The following is a 24,995-nucleotide window of genomic DNA, read 5'->3' as shown; positions in this document are numbered from 1 at the left end:
TGGATGATAGAGAATGAGATGCTTTGAGATCTATGCAGGCGAATGGATGACAATGTACAGAGTGCTTTAGGATCTATGCAGTAGATGGATGACAGGAGGACAAAGTACTTTGAGATTTGTGCAAGCAAATTGACGGCAAAGGATGGGGTACTTTGAGATTTGTGTGGTTGGATGATAGAGGATGAAGCATATTGAGATTTATGCAGTTGGATGAATGATAGAGGACAGAGCATTTCAATATCTATGCAGATTGATGAGTGACAAAGGATGGAAATATTTTGAGAATCAAGGGTATTTTTTTATCTTTTTTCACTCTAGTAAGCGCATTGGAATATGAATAGACGGCTAGGTCACATTGTAAAGAAAATGCAGGTTTGGTAGCTAATTAAATTTTTTTAAATTTTTGGGGTCAAGTGTATGTGGCCCAAAGTTGAAAGAGTGCCTTTATAATTTTCCGAATTAATTACGTTAAATTAGTCCCTAACATGTGCAACGCATGGGAGTGCATATTTGTTGATGATCTTGAAAGGATTGGGACTCTTAGAAACATGAATGATTATGATGTATTTATCTTCGAGATTCTATAAGAGTTGGGAGTCTAAAGTATTGGTCCTTTGAAAGTCCAATAGCCTGCTTGATGGATTCATGATCTATGATCTATCTGGTTCAATAAACAAATCTCGAAAATCTAAAAATTTATTCATGAATAAAGATAACACAGGATAAGATAATCTTTTTTTTATTACTAAAACTGGAATCTTGGACATATTCTGCACATCGAGGGGGAAGCAGGAGGATGAACAGGCAGGAAAAGAGCCCAGACGAGTACAATAAAAAGTTCTGTAATTGTACCAGAAGAACAGAAGGATGTTTTTTTCTTAGTTTATGACTCAGACTTCCACCAATTTACTGAGACAATACACAAGAAGCAGCATGTAAGGATTGATATAAACACAAATAATCACCACACTCACTTGCATTCTCGCAGCTCCTATTAATACTAGATACGGCTTATCTTTTGGTTAGGACCAGCATCGAATATGTGCATTGGTCGTGGACGAGAAGAAAAAGGAGAAGAAAGTGTAATATAAAAATGTCAAGCATCGTGAGAGGAATTTTTTTTTTTTTTGTGAAAACGGCAATTTATATAGCTCTAACATTAGTACATTCTGCCAAATTTAAAAAAAAAGTAAAAAATATTCGGCACTTCCATTAGTGTTCAGCACATGCCATGGTCATCATAAGATGGATGAATATGTATGTTTTCTAAGGGATTTCTATTGTCTATCTGCAACAATCAAGGTCTCGCCCAAAATAGCTAGATGAAAAATATTATTTAAGTTTTTTGGTCATATATAAGTACTCAAGATCTATTCAGCGAATAACCGATACGGAACTAAATACACGCCCCCACGGGTCCTCACACTATCATCAATAGAAGTGGGCTTGACTACCCAAATTCTCTCATGAGTGGGTTTCCACCACTTTCATATCCCGGTGGGACGTTTCCGAGAGATTGCAAATCTCAAGCTGAAAAGTTAGGAGGCTGTATCCTAACTTCCTATTCTTTCTTTTAGGTGGAATTGTTCAATAATGGTGTTGGATTCACTATAGAGTGTATAAATGTAAAGCAATATTAATTGCGAGCTGGAGGAATTATATTTTAAGGAGGGATAATTAAGCAAGAATCCACCTCAAATGTCATTCTTATAGGAACAATATATGTCTAGGGATGGTTTTGCCCTTGCACATCATGCCGGGGATCAGAGATCTACTACTAATCCACACCAAAGCAAGAAGAGAAGATATTGTTCCCTTCCTTGTCGCCGGATGTGCCTCGACCGGAGAAGATGCAGGCATAGACTAAAAATATGATATTATTGTAAAAAATATCACTATATTGTGAATCTTATTTCCATGGAGGCGTAGAAAAAAATTCCTTCAATTAGTAATTAGAAAATAGAAAAAAAATTCAAAGCAAGATTTTAAGTATCCTTTTTTCTCCCGTTAATTCGACAAGAGATTTGATTAAAATATCTCTATTTATAATGGTAAAGATTGTTCATATAAAATCTTGCTTTAATTCCTTTCCTAGATGGAAGAAATTACAACTTTTTACAATAATCATGAATAGTAAAAATGATGATGAAAAACTAAAATCTTCCGAAAGCTATATCTTAATTTATGTATTAACTTTGCCTAATTGTTATTTAGAGCTAACCATGGCTTAGGCTTGGGCACTGAAAATATCAAATTTTTAATAGATCCGGCCCAAGCCTGACTAAAAATGAATATAGTTTAGACCTAAAGCCCAATCCATGATCAATTTTATTCTTCTTAGAGTAGAAGTTATATTCGGTGAAAAAATTTTTGAAAAGAAAAACTTTGACTAGCCCGTTAAGACCCAAATATGATTCTTAATGCCATGCGATCATTATGTATGTTAAATCCTTCAAGGATGGATGCAGCATTATGGATATCAAAAAAATATCAAATTTAAACAAAAAAAAAACACTTTAGTTGGATATTGCACAGAAAAGTTATGATCTTTGAAAATTGTTATATGCAATTCAACTTCTAATATAATGTATCTAGGCCTACATGAAGTAGCCAGAATGATCCATATTGGATTTGGCCCCTTACTCAGATTTTTCTTACATGTTTTCGTTTGAAAAGAGTCCGGATAAAAAGACAATTAGTTACAAACAAACAAATAAATCTATTTATGTGTAGCCCCTACGTTTAAAAATAACATTAAGAATGCATATGGCATATGCGACGAAAAATCTAAACGTGTTACAAAGAAAAAAATAGTTGGAAATATAGGAGGTGGGGTGCTTGAAACAGAATGAACGGATGATTATGGCTTTATCAAGGATTTGAATTAATCAATCGTTAATAAAAGTTAGTTTCACTATTCAAATCTCGTTATAGCTGGGTTCCTTTTCTTGTCTATCCTAGTTGAGCTTGTTCAACGATTTTTTTTTTTTTTTTTTTTTTGTACAACGGTGCCTCACACACGACGGATGCGGGTATAGAAAAAAGGAGTTGGCAAAAAGAAGAAGAAGCAGACACATAGTTCTCCTAGAAAAAACCATCGAAGTGATAAGCCGCATGGAGGCAACCTAGTCGGAGCACTGTTTACCTTCCAATAGACGTGAGTGTTTCGAAAGGAGTCACACTTTCTCAAGAGCTGCACATGCCGTGGAACAGCGTGATTCGGCGAGCAGTACTACGCCGACCCCGAATTCACTTGATCATCGTAGCCGAGTCTTTCTCGAGAAGGATGCGGTCCATACTAAGAACAAGCCTCGTATAGATGATGCCTTTTCGTGTTGTTCTAAACTTGGCCCCCATGGCAAAAGTATTGAACATCCGCTGCCCCTGGCTGCTTGTTCAAAAAGTTTCCAGCATGAGAGAGATATTACTATATTAGTTATTATTTAAAGTTGATACTATATTCTTTTTAGGTTACAAGAAACTAGACAATATTTTGAGAGCCAGGAGAATTATGTTATAAAGCGTTCGACCATGCAATGGCAGTCAATGCACAAAACCCAATTATGGAGAAATTGGAACAAAAGACCTGAATGAGTTATCGAAGCAATAGCCGGAAATAAAATGGACGGATGCATTCAGATTAGGAAGGATGGTTGATTGTGATTTGCTTTATAACTAGGGTTATATTAGTACATTTGTCTCCAAGTCCGAGGTATCCGTCGCCGCTCCGGGGGTAGTTCTATATACACCCCCCCTATTGCTCAGGACACCCCCCAAAAACCAAAAGAAAATACCCAAACTAACCTTTAGTGTAATTACCATATTGCCCTTGAAATTTTCTCATACACCCCCCCTTCCTCCTCCTCCGTTTCGTTTTGAAAAGAAAAAAAAAAACCCCCCTCAAACCCCCCTTAAACCCCTCGATCCATTTATATCGTTTAGGCGATCTTTGAAGGAGATTTAAGCCCCATTCGAAGCATGGACAAGCAACTAGTGATTTGGGACGAAGAATCGGCCGCAAAGGTACGTGTTCCACCTTGTTTCGAAATTTTTTTTTTTCACGGTTCGTGCTCCGTTCGGCACTGGATCGCCGAACAAAAGGCTTCTGTTCGGCTGAACAGTGCCGAACAGAAGCCTTCTGTTCGGCTGAACAGTGCCGAACAGAAGCCTTCTGTTCGGCAACCCTCAACCGAACAGATCTGTTCGGCTGCACAGTGCCGAACAGAAGGCTTCTGTCCGGCACTGTTCAGCCGAACAGAAGCCTTTTGTTCGGCGATCCAGTGCCGAACGGAGCACGAACCGTGAAAAAAAAAATTTCGGGAGAAGCCGGCAAGGTGGTTCCGGGAGAAGCCGGCGAGGTGGTCGGAGATCGGGAGAATGCCGGCGACGAGAGGGAGAAGGGGGAACGGGGGGGTTTTGGGCGTTGGCGAGGTGTTTTGGAGGAGAAGAGCGGGGTGGGGGGGGTTTGGGGGGTGTAGAGAGCAATTTAGGTGAGGGGGTGGGGAGGGTGGGGGGTAATTTAGGAATTTTTAATTTTTTAGGGGTGTCCTTAGCAAATGGGGGGGTGTGGAGAGTATTTAATTTTTTTTTAATTTTTGGGGGTGTCCTGAGCAATAGGGGGGGTGTATATAGAACCACCCCCGCTCCGGGGGTGGTTCTATATACACCCCCCCTATTGCTAAGCACACCCCCCAAAAATCAAAAAAAAATACCCAAACTAACCTTTAGTGTAATTACCATATTGCCCTTGAAATTTTCTCAGTACACCCCCCCTTCCTCCTCCTCCGTTTCGTTTTGAAAAGAAAAAAAAAAAACACCCCTCAAACCCCCCTTAAACCCCTCGATCCATTTACATCGTTTAGGCGATCTTTGAAAGAGATTTAAGCCCCATTCGAAGCATGGACAAGCAACTAGTGATTTGGGACGAAGAATCGGCCGCAAAGGTACGTGTTCCACCTTGTGTCGAAATTTTTTTTTTTTCACGGTTCGTGCTCCGTTCGGCACTGGATCGCCGAACAAAAGGCTTCTGTTCGGCTGAACAGTGCCGAACAGAAGCCTTCTGTTCGGCAACCCTCAACCGAACTCTTCTGTTCGGTTGCACAGTGCCGAACAGAAGGCTTCTGTCTGGCACTGTGCAGCCGAACAGAAGGGTTCTGTCCGACTCTGTGCAGCCGAACAGAATGCCGGCGACGAGAGGGAGAAGGGGGAACGGCGGGGTTTTGGGCGTTGGCGAGGTGCTTTGGGCGGAACAGTTCAAAGGGAGACGAAGGAGGTTTGGCCGCCGGCGAGGTGCTTGAGGCGAGGTTTTTTGGGCGGAAGGGAGAAGCCGGCGGGTGTTTTGGAGGGGAAGAGCGGGGTGGGGGGGGTTTGGGGGGTGTAGAGAGCAATTTAGGTGAGGGGGTGGGGAGGGTGGGGGGTAATTTAGGAATTTTTAATTTTTTAGGGGTGTCCTTAGCAAATGGGGGGTGTAGAGAGTATTTTATTTTTTTTTAATTTTTGGGGGGTGTCCTGAGCAATAGGGGGGGTGTATATAGAACCACCCCCGCTCCGGCATCATCAGCGGACGGCCGAGAGAGAGAGAGAGAGAGAGAGAGAGAGAGTTGAGGGCAAAGCGAAACGCTCCGAGGACGCCTCAGAAGAGAATTTGGGCGAGGGTTAAGGCTTGGACGACGACAAGGAAGACGGCAATGGAGAGCGCCCTGGGGAACGCCGCTTCCGTCGCGGACCAGAGGCAAAAGATCGAACAGTACAAGCTCATCCTCGCCTCCGTCCTCTCCTCCGACCCCTCCCAGGCCAGGCGATTCATCGATCACAGTATCGCACCCTCTCTCGACCCGCCTCGATTCAAGAATTAGGGTTTCTTGATATCTTTTCTCATTTTCTTTGCAAATTTAGTAAATGGCTTCCCTTCCCTTCTTTGTTGTGCGGAAGTGGTCTCGGATGACGTTCCTTTGGTGGTTTCGAGGCAACTGCTGCAGACCTTCGCGCAGGAGCTCGGTAAGCTGGAGCCCGAGTTTCAAAAGGAGATTGCTCACTATGCTTTGACTCAGATCCAGCCCAGGGTTGTCTCGTTCGAAGAACAGGTCTTTCCTTTTGATCTCCCTACTGTTTTCCTGCTTTTGTTCCTCTCGTTCCGTGCTCTAGAAAGCTGGCACCGGGTTTTCTGGAAAGGAAATTGATCAATGAAAAAGAAGAGAGTAATTTCATGTCGAATATGTTGGCATCATGCTGGAGTTCTTGCAAGGATTGGGTTCTTTGCTTGAAACTGGGGTCCTAGTCTATAATTAATGGGTTTCAGTTGGCTGCTAGTGCACGGTTTCTTGAAATATGTTAAATTATACGCTTTTGAAGAATAGGTCTTCTCTTTTCAATCTCACTACTTTTTTCCTGCTATTATTCCTTTCGTTCCACGCATCTAGAAAGCTAGGAATCGGTGTTTCAGAGAGGGCAAATGACGGATGAAATAAAAGGTAATAATTTTGTGTCAGGTAATTTGGCGTCATGCCAGAAGTTCTTACAAGAATGAGATTCTTTGCTTGAAACCATTATTATAAATGGTAAGTATTGGGTTAAATTAGCCATTTTTACAGCTGGCACAAGCTTTTGAGGTAACCTGGTTTGACCCATAAGTGCACACAAAGCCTGGTCTATAATTGGCGTTGGATTGGACTCTTGTTTGACCTAAGCTGTGAGCCAAGGAAAAGAAAAAATCTCTTAACCAATCCACCAATCTCGAACCATTTATGCTTACGAACTGCACAACATGAAAAAAAGAAGAAAATAAAGAAACAAACTCACATTTACATTTATAATCCTTAAATTTATCTATGTTTTTACCTTGTTTTGGTCAGCCATCCAATGGCTTTATCTTGAGTTTGATCCCCTTGATCTGACAGCAAAATACTATGCGAAGCACAGAATCTCGAGTTTGATCCCTTGATATAGAGAAATAAAATAATAAAAGAATATTTTAAAGGAGGGAAAAACAAAATGAGAGAAGAGAGGAAGGTGAATCAAATGGCAATAAAGGAGGTGTATTAAGTGCAAAGTAGTTGTATCCATGCCTTTAATTCTTAGGTTATAAGTCCTTTTGGTATATACCATTTTTGCAAAAAATCCTATCCTTTTGAAGTGAGCTGATTATGTGGTTGATACATTTGAGATACAATTTTAATTCGCCTACTTAAGGCCAATAGGTTATTTAAGTAGCTAGTCTTTAGTGATTTTAGGAATTGGACTTTATTTCTATGCTGTATTCAGTTTTGGATCAAAGGACTTTTAAACTGGTGAAATAAATTAGTGCTGCAGATGAGGCTTCAATATAATGTTAGGTAATAGGTTAAAAGCCTGAGATAATCTCAGGTTAAATCATAATATCTGTGAAAAACAAAGTTGGAGTACATTTTTTTGTTGTTCCAAACATGATGTCCCAAATTGTTCTTATCTTTTTTATTAGGTTTTCTAATTTTAAACATCAACCATACCCAGAGCTCTTACCTCTAACAATCAATGCTATCGAAAGCTTCATTATCGCCTATCTCGAAAGGCAACCTGTGTGCATCCGTCAAGTCCTTTATTATGTTTCTTGGTTCTTGTTAATGCTATCTCAATCCGGAGTATATTTCTTTTTCTTGTCCAATTTTCTCACATTTCATGCAAAAGAAATGCCTCTACAAGAAATATCTTTGGACGTCTTGGCCACCACTACTCATATTAATGAATTATTTTAGTGAAGAGACATCAACACTTAGAACAAAGAGTTTCCCTTTCTCCAAAGGATTGTGTCGATATATGGACTAATCCTCACAATTACTTCCCAACCAATTAGTATCTAATTGTCACCCATATGATGAAAGACAGCCACATATTCTTGTTTGGTGTTTGACAATCAAACAGGCCAAAGTTGTTGCTTATCCCATCAATTTTTAAGAATCGGTCAACCAATGAACAGTAAGATATTTCCAGCTAGTGCTATAGTCAATGGTGGAGCTGAGTTTCATTGTTTAAAATGGAAGATACATAGATAGGATGAAAACAATCAGATAAAGGTAAACTACAGTAATGCTAGCATCAAGCACAGTTGCCAGGCTACGAAAAGCGAGAACCAATACAAGAAACGAGAATGGGAAACATTGTATTAATTTTTATACAATTCGAGAATAGGAAATGTCTAATCATCAGTATTTCTAGTATAATATATTAAAAATATAGTTTAGAATTTAGCAGAATGTTAAAATTTAGAGGGTTGCTTTGGTGCAATGGTAAGGTTGCTTCATCATGATTTGGAGGTCATGGATTCGAAACATGAAAACAGTCTATCCGTATGTGGATGTAGGGCTACGTACATCTGACCCTCCCCAGATCTTACGATAATAGGAGTTTCGTGCGCTAGGCTGCCCTTTAAAATCTTTGTCCTCATTTACATCCTTTCTAATCTTTTTTGATAAAAAAAAATGTTAAAGATTAGTTGAATAAACATATCAACAACTGAATGGGATATTATTTTTTCAATTTATTTTCAAGAGGGGTGAGTGTGAGCCTTGGCGCAACGGTAAGGTTGTTCTATTATGCCCTAGAGGTTATAGATTCGAAACACAGAAACGACCTCTCCATACATAGGGGTAAGGCTGCATATATCTTACCCTCTCCAAATTCCACATTGGCAAAAGCCTCAATTTGGAATATCGTATGGGAAGCCTTAATTCCCGTGCTTAAGACATGAATTGCATGCTTCACAGAATGTGCTTCGCACTGGTTTTGAATTCGGCTTCATGGAAACCTATGTTGATGCACATTTTTGGACATCTATGGCTTAATTGTTATTTTTGATCTTTCAGCATGTTATAATAATAAAAAAAATCAAATTTAAAAAAACATTTACATCAATATTGCATACCAGCTATTAACATTAAATCGGGAAAGCTAATGACAACTTACATTTGCATGTATTACCAAATTATGCAGAGTTTCCTATAATATATAATTTCATACTCAAGTTTCTCATCTCTGCCGAGATTTGGTTTGTTTCAGTATTGGACACTGCCTAAAATGATATGTAGAAATGCCAGTCCCTAATATCTTTGCAGGCATAAATCGATAATCCTCAGGTATTGGTGGATATGATATAAACATTTCAGCCAATATTTTTCAATCACTTTTTTTTTACTCAGATTTTCTAATTAACAATTTGAAAATCAATGCCTAGATTTAGTTCTTATTATCGGATGCGATTTATAGGCTGAGATTTTGATATATGAGTCCAAAATATCGGCCAATTGAACATTTTATTCTTTCCAAATCTTCCAACCTTCCATATAGGTGAAGATAAATTAGATGTCAGTTCATCTTGGTCTTGCTCACCATTGAGATGAACGATATCTATGTTTTTGAAAGCCTTGTTCCACAATGGTCTTCCCAGGATTTATTCATTTTGGTTTACTTTTTTCTCGTATAAAGTTAAATATCTCAGCTACTGACCCCTAAATCTATCGTTTTTATTTGAGAAGGTCATCCGGTTCGTATATTTCTTGTTTTCCAGACAATACTGAACTAAATCAACATGTGTGCTTGATGCATATTTGCTATGGATGGACTTAATTAATAGCTTTTTTTGTCATCGTAACTGACATGTCTCAAATTGCAAATAATGCTTTTTCTACTTGTAATACTCTCAGGTATTGGTTATCAGGGAAAAGCTAGCTGAATTGTATGAATCTGAGCAACAGTGGTCGAAAGCAGCACAAATGCTAAGTGGGATTGATTTGGACTCAGGAATAAGGTAGATTTTGCTTGCTTAATTCTGCTGCTCATGTGACATGGGCCTTGAGACAACATAATTAATTAATTAATTATTTTTTAAACAGGATGCTTGATGATACATACAAATTATCCAGATGTGTCCAAATTGCTCGCCTTTATCTTGAGGTTTGTCTATCTCATCCTTCTACATTTTGAACAAATAATGCCTGATAATAACAATCTGCAATATCACTAACATCTTGCTTTATTTGTCAGGATGATGATGCTGTAAATGCAGAGGCTTTATAAATAAAGCTTCTTTTTTGGTTAGCAATAGTAAGAATGAAGTTCTAAATTTACAGTACAAGGTGAAAATTGTTATTCCAAGAGCAGCTAGGGTCCTTTAAAACCAAATATTAGAATTCTTCTTGCAGCTTTTGAACTCTCTCTCTTTCTCTCTCTCTTTTAAGGTTTGTTATGCAAGGATACTAGATTTAAAGCGGAAATTTCTGGAAGCTGCACTTCGTTATTATGACATGTCTCAGATTGAGAAACGCCAAATTGGAGATGAGTAAGTGAATTAGTGCTTCCTATAGAGATCCATTAAATGCTGGAATTAATTTAAAAAGTTTAGTAATATCTACTAATTATGCAATTCTTTCCCTATAGTGTTGTTACTTTTTTAGCGGGGGCTTTTCCATTTATATGTCTTCATCCTTTCTTGAACTTGCAAAAATTTCCTTAGCTTTTTGGAAATTGCATAACTATTGTTTCGTTTGTTAAAATCATCAAAAAATATCCCCTTAATCTATTTCAAACATAATGTAAGAAGCCATGTTTTGACACCTAGGTGGGTCTACTAGGTCGATTCGCCGGACCCGTCACCAAAGGCCTTTGATGGGTTGGGAAGATCATAAACCCAAAATCTTGAAAAAACATTAAACCCGATTGGCCATGCGATTGATCCGTTCAACCCAAAAGGTTGATCCATCCAATTAATTGGTATGAAAGTGGAAATTCTAGGGTTCAATCTCTTTGATTCCTTCTCTTGAAAAGACTTGACTTCCTTTTTAGATGGGCCTTCAATCGAACTCTCACCAATGCCAATGGTGTTCGCTGTCCAAATTCTACAAGGCATGTGGCTTCACAGATTGGGAGAGGTGGAGGATAACATAGGTTGTTGGCTATGAGATTGGTAGATCAAGGGAAAAGGGGAGCAAATTTGGGGTCCTCGACAATGAGGTTGGTAGATTGAGTTGTCCTCCTGCACCTCTTCCTCCTCCGCCTCTTCTTCCGCTTCTTCCTCCTCTTCCTCCTATGCATATGCCTCTTCCTTCCTCTTCTTCTATTCTATTTCTCTCTTCTTTCCTTCCTCCTCTTCATCCACCTCCTTCCTCTTCTTCTTATCTTCTATCTCTCTTCTTTCCATTACAATTTACAAGCAAGAGAGGGAGAGAGAGAGAGAGATGGGATTTGGAAAATCAACAAACTGGAGAAAGGAGAGTTGTTTCTTTCATTAAAGAGGAGGAATCTAGTTGAGCGAGGGTCGACTCATGGTCGAACTGGTAACCTGTGAACGAACCACCATTATGGGTTGCATTGGGTAAACGGATTCCGAACATTGGTAAGAGGCATTCACTTATTTTTATCTATTAAACTCAAAGATAATCACAACAAACTCTGAACAGCCAATTGACTCCATGGTTCAAACTGCAACAACGGTAAAAGGGTCACTGACATTTAAAGAACAAAATATTACTCATATCCTGCTTAATTTAACCATAAGGATTATCATGGATGCTTTTAAAAAATAGATGGATATTTATAACCTATAAAACTTTAGGGATATTCCTTCTATTTAAGCAAAGGATATGGACAAGGTTGCAGAACATTCTTATTAATATTTTGACATATTTATTACAATTAATATCTGAAAAACCTATGTGGTTTATTGTTTTTAATTGTCTCATCTACATGTTTCTGTTATTTTATGGCACTTCTTAATTATTTCTATCGCTGATATTTCCCATTCATTTCCTTAAGGTTTTTAATATTTGCATTAGAGCTTTTTTAATTTGATCTTGCATCAGTTGGATATTATTAAATTGCCATTTGGTCAAGGCTCTAAATCTCTAATAGACAGCCATGATCTAACATATATTTTGATTCTTTCACATATATTAGATGACACCTGTTGATACTTGTCATGCCTCTGTTCGTAAGCCTTTATGAGACTGTGAACTATTGAATCCTGGCTCCTTTGTTCATATATTCTTATGCATTTGTGTACATACTTTTGAATCTCAGGGAGATTGATGAGGATGCATTGGAGCAAGCCCTTAGTGCTGCTGTGACCTGCACAATATTGGCTGCTGCAGGCCCGCAACGCTCTCGTGTTCTTGCTACATTGTACAAGGTATTCATGCTGTATTTGTGTGAGGCCAGGAAAATCATCATCATGCGATATCAATATCTTTTTGCTTAGCGCACTAGCATAACTAATCTGCTTCTTGTGGCTATTATGATTGTTCAAAATTTGAAAAAAAATCACTTTGGGTTCGTTTGGCTGGGGGTAACTTGGCATGGGAAAATAAATTCCATGCCAAATTACCAGATTTGGTACGAAAAGAAGATGAGAGAGAAGGTAAAATAAATAGTAGGTCCCATGCCTATTTTACCGAGAGAGAAGGTAAAACAAATACCACTAGGGGGTGGTTTTTTTTTTTCATGCTGGAGAATTTAAAAGTCATTGCTTGACAGAGATGCTCCCACTTTTTTCGTTGAAACCCACAAATGCCCTCTTTTAACTTTGTCAACAACAGTCCCAACTCAAAACATAACACCATCAATGAGTTTCAAGCCAAAAGTATATGTAAGTATAATTAATATTTAAAAATATTTATTAACTCATGTATAATTAACATACAGCATGTGTATAATTAATTTAAAAATATTTATTACTCATGTAAATATATTTTAATATTTGAAATAGCCCATATTAATATCCTTTACATAAGTGAGCCATAATGACCAACAAATGGATTGAACAAAAAAATGCCATTACTTGAATTGTTTATTCAAGGTTATTGTTGGAAATTTGGCAATAATTTCATATAAAATTACCTCCAGCCAAACATAATATTTTCTTTCGGTGCCATTTTCCTGAGTAATTTTTCCACCAGCCAATGTGGTAAAATTCAGTTTCCCCTGCAATTATTTTTTTAGATAAATGATTTTCAGGAATCGTCGTATTACTCTGTAATCTGACATACCCCAACCAAACGAGCCCTTTAAAGAAAATTCTTCATGTCGTTTATCATCTTGCATCTGCTTTGATTTACTTAAGATAGAAATTCCATGAGTTCTGAATTATAACAAAGTAAGTTGGATATTACAATTTCGTAAGTTGGAAAAGGGTAATGGTGGAAAACTCAGTCATGGTCATTTGGGTGTTGTTGATGTTTCAAAAGTCTTTTTAATCTTTTCAAATTTCAAGGTGATAATACATCATGCTAATACAATGCTCAATGATTACTATATATCATTGCAAATTCAGGTTCAATAGCCTATTTCAGAGTCACATCGATGAGGATAATCCAGAATATGTTGTTGCATATTGGTTTTAGAATAATTATATTAATAAAAAAAATGTAACATAGTTATTTCAAGAGAACTAGTGAGATTTTTTTTTAAATCAGTTCTGGGGACTCATGAACTTATGCCTTGGTGTTTCACCCTCTGTTCAAATAGGAGGCTTGATAGGTTCAAAATGGAGGTAGTGTAAGTGTTTAACTTTTGTGGAAACTTTTTGGTGGTGGTGTTGCTCCCTTCTGTAATGTCCTTTTTCTTTATGTTTTCCTTCCCGGCTTTTGACTCCCCTAGGTATGAATAGGCATATTCTTCATATCCCTTCACTTCAAGAAAGAAAGAGAAGAAAGAAAGAAAGAAAATGCTCATGACCAAAAGGGAATTTTGGTTAAAATTTTAGGCAGAGTTTATTGATATGCCTCATAAATAGAGAGGAAATGGCGAAGAGAAAGTGATGGTTCTGGATCACAAACTTTTTCACTGAGTTGGGCTTTCTAAAGAACTTGGAATTAAGTGGAGTGAGTGAAAAGCAGCTCCTTAAATAATCAAGAAATATTGGGCGATAGAAAAAAGTTTTGGCCAATTATTTTAAAGCTGTGATTGAAATTAAATGAGAGGAAGGGAGGATGTTTTATATAGAAGAACAGTTGTATGGTATAGACTAAGCATAAACATGAATGTGTATGTTTCCTTTAAATTTGATCATCTCTTTTTCTTGTAGACTTCTTACTACATGCTACTCACCCAAGTTTGAAGCTGACCTCATGAATGCTTGCAAAACTTGCCTTACTATTTTCTCCTTTGGGCTTTATATTTTGCATTGTTGATGTACATTAAGGAAAAGGCACTATTAGGAACTACGTAATGGAATATATGTTGGTATTCTATTGATCCTCTGAGACTTGGAGTGAATGGGTGACTTGTAAACTTTTCAATGCATAAGAAGATTTGTTTCATGCACCTTTGTTGGTCAGGAGATGTTGTTGTCAGTTACTTGCTGTTATCTTTGTATGAACTATGGAGGTGCTCTCTCTTTTTTCTTTTTACCCCATTGCAAGGTTCCAGTTGGGCGCATGGGATGAGTCTTTTTGGAATTATTACAAAGATTCCAGAAGTTTTGGGGAGTTGAATTCTCTCCCCCCCTCCCTCCCCCCTCTCTTTTCCTTTCTCAAGTTTTAAGCACAACCATAGATAGTACTCATGTTGGTTGTGCGAGATATGTGCCTCCCTCTCCCCTTTTCCTGCCCATGGGTTCAACTTTGTTTTTTCCGGCTGCATGAGATCTGCCTTCAAGCTTTCCTATTATATATATGTAATCTAGAAATCTTATTTTTGAGTCTGCATGTCTTCAATGAATTTGGGCTTATTATTTTGATGTTAATTGATAAAGCTTCCTTGTCGGTTTCTAAGTTGCCATGGGTATGAGGAAGAATGGCTTTTGTCATTGTGAGCTTTATTTGGGACTTAAACTATTGGAATAAATGCTGATATTATCCTCTATTTAAGGGATAGGTTTCTTCTTCGTGGAGCGCCTTCTGCACATGGTCTCAGAACTTGTTGATCCATGTCAAAACTAGGTCAAAAGCTCAAAGCCAAAAACATGTAAAAAGGATTGTATGGATCAGGTCATACAAAATACACTTGATTCTAGTCTAGAACATCCAAGTTTTTGATGAGTTGGAAGATCATTTGAGTCCTATGGTTGGCTGTACCATATCACCTTATTATTCATTTCATGCTTCATAAGATCATGCGACGTGATCACATCTTTCACTATATTTATATCTTGCTGCTTAGAATTTAGAAATTTTGCCAAAGCCACAATTTTGTCACATTGTTACCTGATCGTGGCTCACCATGTCGACCCCTATACAAGTTGTACTATATTGATAAGGTACTAGTATGATACCGCGGTTTGGTACAATGTAGGACCCGAACCGGCTTGTTTTAGGTGGAACTGACCTGTTCGGGCTAGTTTCGGTGCTGTATTGACTCGCCCAATGTCAGGCAATACCATGACTGGGTGTGAGAGAAAGGGTCTCATGACCTGTGTCAATATGGAAGCTTTATCATACCATGCTGGGCGTAACGTACCATATTGATAAGGTATCACTATGGTACCTGGAATTGGTATAACAAACCTTGATTTGGACCAATGCTGGCAACATTTTGAAATGATGGCCATTGTTTTATATTGTTTTAAACCCGGATTTACTATCAATTCATACATGTAAAAAATGCATATTCAGGCAGAAAATGTTATTTAAATTTTTTCTCATATTTTCAATTTCTTACCCTTGCAATTTGCAAATATAGACAATGAAAAAAAAAGAAGTTGCATTTATCTTAGATCTTGTTTCACATGCACGCTGTTAGATTTATTTCTTTATTTGTTTGTTTGTTTTCTTTCGGGAGAAAAGAACAATGCGAACTTTAATGTTAAGTATGTTTGGGTGTTTGTATAATTAAATAAAATGATGAGTCCCAGTAATATTTGTCTTTCTTTCTGTCTGTGTTTGGAAGCGTGAGAAAAAAATTGATGAAACTTATCTCCGAGTTTCTGAGTTGACTCTCTCCACTCAATTTTTCGAGCGTGACTGATCTGATCCCAAGTTGAGTTTTTGAATAATGGTTTATCAGTTTTGCATCACCGCCACCATCTTGAAGTTCGGTTCGGCTAAATCTACATGCTACAAAACTTTTAAAGTGTCTTTCTTTGGTGGATAGCCCAATGTTTGCTTTCGTCTAGAGAGCATATAAAACTGTTTCGTTATTATGAAAACTTGGATGCTTTTGTTCAAACTAACTTCAATGACAGGTTACTGTTTCCTTTCAATTGATGCAGTTTTAAGAACATGTGGATCGATAACATGTCATGAACTCTTAATACCCCATATGAATTTTATATTATTACATCTATTTACTTAATTGACACACCCTCAAATAGTCCATTTTGGTTAGTATTACATTTAAAAACTGGCTACCAACCTTCAAGTCTCCACTTTCTTATTTGGCTCAGGAAAGACCTGTTCTGGCATTTTTTATTTTCTGAGCATGTTCTACTGATCAAATATATTAGAAGAGAATTTATTGAGCTTGTTATACTGATAAAAATGTAAAAGTGTACAATGAACATGCTAATATTGTGATAAATGATAAATAAATATTTAGCATTTCTCATATCACTTTAATTACATGAGTGATGAAATTCATTTCTGTAACTTTGCAGCATGCAGCCAACACTCACGCTCATCTTTTAGAACTGTATTCATTTGATAGCCATATATTCAGTATTTTGAAGTGATCTTTTGGTGCTAAATTATGGCCTATATTGTCTTCTTCTATTTGAAAATTGAAACTGCTCATCTTTTTAAGTTCAAATGAACAAAAATATGCTATTTTGAAGCTTACCATATATGAATTATCATGCTGTCTTCTTAAAGAATATTTAAATTGCAAAAATTGACATTCTGTTTTGTATGTTACTACTAGGATGAGAGGTGCTCAAAGTTGAAGATTTATCCCATCTTGCAGAAGGTACCCACTATGAAAAATATTTATTGAGGCCTTCCTGCATGGCAATGCAACTTAGTTTTTTATTTTTCTTAATTTCATGGACAAGGTTTGATTAATATAAATGCTATTAGGTGTATCTTGAGAGAATTTTGAGAAAACCAGAAATTGATGCATTTGCTGCTGAATTGAAAGCACACCAGGTAAATATATTCTGCTCCTTGATTTCCTGTTTCCTATGTTCTCTTCTATCCTTGTTAGTTGGGAAGATGTAAGTTCTTATACATTTTCATCCAACAGAAAGCACTTTTACCAGATAATTTCACTGTGCTGGATCGCGCAATGATTGAACATAATCTTCTGAGTGCAAGCAAACTCTACACAAACATAAGGTAGTAGGAGCAAAACATAAGATTTCCTTCCGTACTCTGGAGTCCCTACCTTATTCCTATTATGATTAATCCTAATTAAAAATTTCTGCTATTGGAACAGTTTTGAAGAACTAGGCACCTTACTGGGTATTCCTCCTCAGAAGGTACATTTTCAGAGTACACTGATGCCTTTCATAATTCAGATTGGTCATTCTGTGATAATGTTGGTTGTGTTAATGTTCATCTTAGAATGTTTAGGTTATTCTCATTTGTACTATGTGACTGCATAATAATCTTTTGACTGTTGATTCTTTGATGCTGTGGAGGTTCTTCCATTAACTTTTGATTCTTTGCTTGGCACATAAGGAGCATTGTTTTATGACAATGCTTTGACAGATATGTTCAGTGTATGTCAGTGCCATTTTAATGTATCATGCTCTTTTTTATGCTTCTCTCATGTGGATTCTTTGTAAATTTTAGAATTTTCATCATCATTACTGTGTCACTGTTCTTTCAACCTTATTAGAATGTCTGTTTGGTATATTTATTTAACTCTGACATAATTCCTCCTCATCTTTTGGCAGGCCGAAAAGATAGCCTCAAGGATGATCTATGAGGATAGAATGAGGGGATCGATTGATCAGGTATGGTTCTTCTTCTCATAACTCTCTTGTTTCACGTCAAACTAACCAACTTCTTCCAGAATCCCCAGGACATGAATCCCAGATGAATAGTCATTTGGTTGCAGCCTTTATAGCAAAAGCCAGAAGTTTTTAGATGGTAATAAATAGCAAAAACAGCAGCTCATACAAAGCCACACCATAAGCTGACTAGATATAAGTGGACAAGGGATTGGCTTCAAGAACTGTTATGGCAACAATGTACCAATCAAGGTTCACAACATGATATGCTATCTCGGTATCGGGCCCCATACCAGTGCTATCGTCACTACGTTGGTTCGCCTACGAGGGCCAGTTCGGCATACCGAGTGTCGGTACACCTCCCATATCATGTATCGGTACTGAACTGGTACAATATGGTATGCCTTGTACCGTCTGGTTTGGTACAATATGACATACCATGGTTTACAATCTCAGTACCGGAATCCGTACCGGTACCATACGGATACAATATCGGTATGCCCTGTACAGGGATCGGTCGGCACAACAAGACTCAGTACATACCTTGTAATGAGTTGTAGTTCGGTACCAATACGGTAGGTATGTCTGGTACGGGATAGTATGCACCGAACGGCGAACCTTGAATGATAAATTAGTAAGCCATACAACCATGATGGGAATAGACTAGAATGGCTACCAGTTATTCTGGGTACACTCACAAGGATCCCATAGTACTAAAGAATGAAGGCAAACTGCAAGTTAGGATGTTTGGCTTTGCTCAATTTGCTTCATTTCCAGCTAAGAAAACTAGTCATTCTGAGTAAAGACCCATGTACTGGTTGTGAGCAATCCATTTATATCATTTTTTTTTCTCAATAGTTATTCTTGCAGGTCTCTTAAGAGTTGATTGTTAGATCTTCCAGTGGCAGCCTCAGGCTTGTTTGTCTTATGTTTACTAATACCGCTTGAGCTTTCAAGCATTCTATATTAAGTTTTGGTGCTCTCACATGTTTAGAAAATTTAGTTCTATACTCATTTTCTGGCAATGATTCTGAAGACAGCCACCAATTTACCTGGAGGATATTTTTGATGTCATCTTATAATTCTGAGTTGGATTCTTAACTAGTTCAAGTAGGGAACTGATTGTCAAGAAAATCATGTCAAGTTTGTTGGGATCCCAGGCTTCGCTCTATTTGAAGGATGCTAGTTATTTCTAGAGGCTTAAAGTTTTTGAATCTTTTGGCCACATTGGATGTATTTATCTGGCCAGTATTAGATGACATACCAATGGAGACTAATTCTGATACTTTTCTATAGTATCGTGCTGGCAGCAACGAAGGAGATATGGCTTCTATTTTATGACATGGTTTGATGCCGACCAGCATATAAATCCTTGATTACATGCTATCAAGGGCTTAAGAGAGGTTATTGAGACAATAAAGGAACCTGTAAAATTGTTGTATTATTATTGTATATCAATATTACTTATAAGGGAGTGATGTGAGCTGCTATGTACCATTGACAACAATATGGGACCAACTAGGGGATATAGTAGTTGCATATTTAAACTATATAATATATTTTTGTGTCGTAGAATTCAGGAAAAATATGTTAAAAACCTTGAAGAAAATAGCATAGGGATTGTTTGTATATTGTTTGGAATATTATGTTTGGTTAAACGGGCAATGCTGTTTAATGGTGTTCTGGCACCAACCAGGGGTTGGCCCAGTGTTGGTATCTTGTGCCTCGTTGGTGGTTGTGTTTGAGCGGCATAATGGTGCAGTATATTGATGGAAAAAATATTCAGGATAATGAGCTGCAGAGGTAAGGTGGATGTGCAGGATTTGGTGCGAGTTACGTGGTTATGGGCTGTATGTCCAGCTGCCTACTTGGCTTGGCCAATGAAGGCCTGCTACCTGTTGTATAGCCCACTGCTAGCCTATGGTCTGACTACCCTCAAGGGGAAAAAGTTTGAAAAGAGTAGGGAGGCCCAAAAGGATCAGGCCGAGTCATGGAAGTGTATGAGGATATCGTCCTCAGAGAACAATTTGTAGTGATTTCATGTCATAATTATAAGTGAAAACAAAGAAATTTCTTGTTAATTTGTCATACTGATTCTTGTATGTTATCATTCTTGCTGTGATGATATTTGTGCATTATTGTTGTTTTTTGCTACCCTTCAAATATTCAGTTGCACTTTCTTGTAGGTTGAAGCTGTCATACATTTTGAAGATGACACTGAAGAGCTACAGCAATGGGATCAGCAGGTGAGTCTTGTTGCAACCTGCAATTGCGACCAAAACCAGCAACATTAGTATTACAACATATTGTGATATACCCATTCAACCGAACAATTTTTTTACCCAACACATTTTTTACTGTTACGTAATCTTTCGTCTATTAGAAGGTTGCGTAAAGCTTATTAGGAAAGGAGAATCTGGGGTTATGAAGGATCTAGTTATCTTATTTTCCTTTTGTTGTTAGATAATTTTAGGGCCATTAGAAGGGTGGTTCTATATACACCCCCCCTATTGCTCAGGACACCCCCCAAAAATTAAAAAAAAATTAAATACTCTCTACACCCCCCCATTTGCTAAGGACACCCTTAAAAAATTAAAAATTCCTAAATTACCCCCCACCCTGCCCACCCCCTCACCTAAATTGCTCTCTACACCCCCCAAACCCTCCCCCACCCCGCTCTTCCCCTCCAAAACACCCGCCGGCTTCTCCCTTCCGCCCAAAAAACCTCGCCTCAAGCACCTCGCCGGCGGCCAAACCCTCTCCGTCTTCCTTTGAACTGTTCCGCCCAAAGCACCTCGCCAACGCCCAAAACCCCCCCGTTCCCCCTTCTCCCTCTCGTCGCCGGCTTCTCCCGGAACCACCTCCCCGGCCATCTCCCGAGCAACGAGCACCTCGCCGGCGTCTCCACGACCACCTCGAGGTAGCTCCCCCTCCCCCCCGCCCCCCGCGCCTCCCCAAATCGTTCGGCACTGGTTCTTTGAACCAGTGCCTTCGGTTCGGCCCCATGGGGCCGACCCGCTGCAATTGGGTCGGCCCCATGGGGCCGACCAAAATACATTGGTTCGGCCCCATGGGGCCGACCCAATGTATCTTGGTCCCCATGGGGCCGAATCCAAATTTTTTTTTTTTTTCTGTTGCTAGACTAAGGATTATTTTTATTTCCAAATTTTAGCCTAGATCACGTCCTTAGGGTGAATTGGATACCCAACATCAAGGACAAGTTTTTCATTACTAGATTAGATAGTAATTTGAGAAGTAGGGATAATTTAGAATCATTATCATATAGCATTAACATGGTGCATCCAAATATGATGATCTTGTTACCTTCATCGATGTCATTCTTGATCTTGGAATGATTATCTCATATCAAATGCTCTATCAAATAATAAAACCACAACATTAGTTAACGAACAAAAACTAAAAACAAAAACTAAGAACTGCGGCATAGTTTTAGGTAAAGTCTATTATTGAGTTATGTCTTGAGTTTACGAGTCGTATACTTTTGAATTATCATTTATGTATGCAATTGAAGTAACATTGAATTATTTATCACAAAACCCAATCATGTAGATTCCAAGAAGTAACTTGTTCCTTTTTTGGCTTGTTTTATCATTTATCATTTATGTATGCAATTGAATTATTTTCTTTGATATAGCCTAACATTGAATTTCTATATTTTCAGACATGGATCCCGGTCCCTCCAGAGTTAGACCTACGGCGTCAGCTAGGAGACGTCGTGCTAGGATTGCTTCTCCCGAGTACTCATTCTGGAGCTAGGGGAGGTCATGATGATGCTGACATGCACCGGCGGCGTATTGCAGATGCACTCGTTATCAGTACCGACATTGTACGGATGGGTCCCTCAGAGGCTACGTCACTAGGTGCCGGGCACCTATTTCATGCTATTTGTCAGATGCATCAGTTACTTCTGGGTGATGAGCCTGGCCCGAGTACAGCACCCTCTAATTCGGATCCAGCACCCTCTCATTCGGACGTACAGCAGTACACGCGTCGACGACGGCGTCATAGGAATTGATGATGGAGCCTTTATTTTGATTATGTAGCTTCGACTTTTTTTTTGTGTAATTTGAAACTGTTGATATTAATGAAAAATATATATTTTTGGTACATTTACGTATAATCTTTGTAAAGCCTGGCCCGTTCTATTTTACACAAATATAACAGTGCACATAACAATCAATCTAACAATGCGAAGACAGATATTTTTTGATTTATATTGATGATGGAGTTTCACAGTACATGACTCTAAGAGCCCAAAAAAATTTACAACTTTCAAAAATTGTACATATATAAACAATCAATCTAACTCTACTGTCTCGCTAATTATAACATTAGGTGAGATGCTCTCTTTGAACTGTTGAATCTGGGCTTCATATGAATTTTCCCATCCGGTAGCACAAGGAAGATGATATTTTCGCCAGTTGGTCGCTACTGGCGGAACGGGATGTCCCGGCAACAAGAACACCTTCAAAATTAGAAATAAGAAAATATTAATAGCTACAAAATTATAAATAAGCAAAATTAAATAAGCAAAATTAAATATTCGCAAGTGTTGTGAACGTAGTACCTCAACAAAATGATTTCCATTTACAACAAAGTATAATGATTTCCATTTATGTAAGTACACAGTTGTAAAAATAGCTCGCTAAACTAATACAAAATTGCACAATACATTATAATACCTCGTAAGTTGTAAATTCGCTTGTGTAATCCAGTATAAATTCTGATCCAATTATACTCGATTCGGTTGTAGCATAGCCCTACATATAAAATAATTTATCACCAAGAATTAATGAATCAGAGGATCTGTTCGGCACAAAATTCAGCACGGCACGCGATTTGGCACCAGAAGCCTTCTTCGGCTGCACAGTGCCGAACAGAAGGCTTCTGTTCGGCTGCACAGAGCCGGACAGAACCCTTCTGTTCGGCTGCACAGTGCCGGACAGAAGCCTTCTGTTCGGCACTGTTCAGCCGAACAGAAGCCTTTTGTACGAACCGTGAAAAAAAAAAAATTTCGAAACAAGGTGGAACACGTACCTTTGCGGCCGATTCTTCGTCCCAAATCACTAGTTGCTTGTCCATGCTTCGAATGGGGCTTAAATCTCCTTCAAAGATCGCCTAAACGATGTAAATGGATCGAGGGGTTTAAGGGGGGTTTGAGGGGTGTTTTTTTTTTTTCTTTTCAAAACGAAATGGAGGAGGAGGAAGGGGGGGTGTACTGAGAAAATTTCAAGGGCAATATGGTAATTACACTAAAGGTTAGTTTGGGTATTCCTCCCCCCCCAACTTAGAAAGCTGCTTACAGCTTATCATAAAAGTAAATGCTGGGAAGTTAAAGTAGGATCCAGTTAGCACATTATTTACAACCTGAACCATCCCTGTTCAGCTTCTTTCATAGCCTGCTGCATTATTCCACGCAATATATATACAAAATTCCTCAAGCTCTATGAAATTCTTATAATGATTTTTTTGCCGTCAAATAATATCTTTGCACTATTCCCACTGAAAGCTTTTTGTTTTCCCTGGAATGTCTTGTTTATGTTACTAAAACTGCTCATGTTCATGATACATGTTGATCAAATGTAAAGAATTGGTCATTATTCTTTGCGCTAACATATTATTGACGTATGCTCAAGTTTTTTCTTTTTTTCATTACTTGCAGGTTGTGGGAGTATGTCAAGCACTTGATGATATTCTTGACAGTATGACAAGTAAAGGCATATCAGTTCCTGTCTGAACTATCTGGTTCTTTAAAGATCCATCCAGCTTAGACAGCTGGAGTTTTTGACTTGCATATTGATGATCAATATGCCCATTTTGTGATCGCTGTTGTCATGCTTTGAGGTATAGTAAGTATGACGGAGTAGTCTGGGCATCTACTTAAAAGATTTTATGTGCAGTGTCATCAGTGTGTACGGGCGGTTATGCAAACAGGGTTCTCAAGTATCTCTCTTTCTAAAGTTAACACAGCTAGGTAGATTGGAGATGGCATTCTGTCAGTGTTCAAGGGATATATATGTGGGGTAAATATTTTTTAATTATATAAGTATAAATAAAACATTGTTAAGGTTCAATAAAAACAACAATCGTGATGGTAATATTTTTCTGGATAATTGATGTAGGTGCATTAATAGAAATAATTAATATTTATTATTCAGTGATTAAAACTAACAGTGATGGGCATAAGATGGTTGAACTGAATATTTGAACCGACCATCACTTACCGGACCTCATATTGCTAAATGAGTCGCATATGTAAACTGCAAAATAGTGGTTGACGTACGCATACAGCTCCATGAAGCAAATGCAATTTTCCTGTCGGCCTATATGCTGTATGATCGCATGATAGTAATTGCAAATAAACAATGCGGCGCTGTCGGTGTCTGCTCTTATATGTGGCCTTATTATGCATCATGTTTCAAAACATAATATTTCATGATCGATGATCGCTGCTGCTAGAATATATGGAGTCATCGGTAAATGTTAGCCCATCCATTGCATGAAATCCTCTGTGCACGCTCGGCGTGCTTTATATCTCTATGTATCACCATTCACCGCTTGGCTGCATTTTCTTCGATAAATAGCCACATCAACTCATGAGCAAACCAATGATCGTGCTTGTTTTGCTTGTGCTTATGTTGTATGATGCCTGCTGACCTCTGCACCTGATTTCAGCTGTTAGTTGAGTGGATACTTTTATCAGCCACATCACCCAAAATAGATGCTAACATGATTTATAAACAGCTTTACGATCACTACTGGTATATGGTATTAAGCTCCTTATTTCACGAGTAATCGGCCGTTCAAGCATCCGGTGACGAGCACTGGTGTCAAGGAGTACTCCTCTGGGCAATTCTTGCGAACGAGGATGCCCGCTCAAGCACGAGGAGACTAATTTTGGAATGAAAGTCATTTATACTACTTATTCCACTTTAAACCGTAAAAACTAGAAAACTAGCTATTTATTTCAAGAATAAACTAGGTATTTTTGAAAAATGAGAGCTACTTTTTTTTTTTTTTACCTGTCCTGGAGTGAACTATTCCATTATGTAGAGTGTGATAGTTTATTCCAGCGAAAATGTAGGTAAGGGTATGTTTAGCATCGTTTTCCCTCTTTTCAATT

At 38.2% G+C, this 24,995-nt stretch overlaps 1 pseudogene; it reads left to right on the top strand.

Annotated features, from left to right (window-relative positions):
- The first annotated feature begins 5,575 nt into the window (after nucleotides 1–5,575).
- Nucleotides 5,576–23,972, top strand: LOC103721248 (annotated as a pseudogene).
- The last annotated feature ends 1,023 nt before the right edge of the window (nucleotides 23,973–24,995 follow it).

Source organism: Phoenix dactylifera, chromosome 1 (assembly GCF_009389715.1).
Source record: "Phoenix dactylifera cultivar Barhee BC4 chromosome 1, palm_55x_up_171113_PBpolish2nd_filt_p, whole genome shotgun sequence".
NCBI lineage: Eukaryota > Viridiplantae > Streptophyta > Magnoliopsida > Arecales > Arecaceae > Phoenix > Phoenix dactylifera.
Note: the sequence above shows the minus strand (reverse complement) of the source record. Positions and strands in the feature narration are given on the sequence as shown.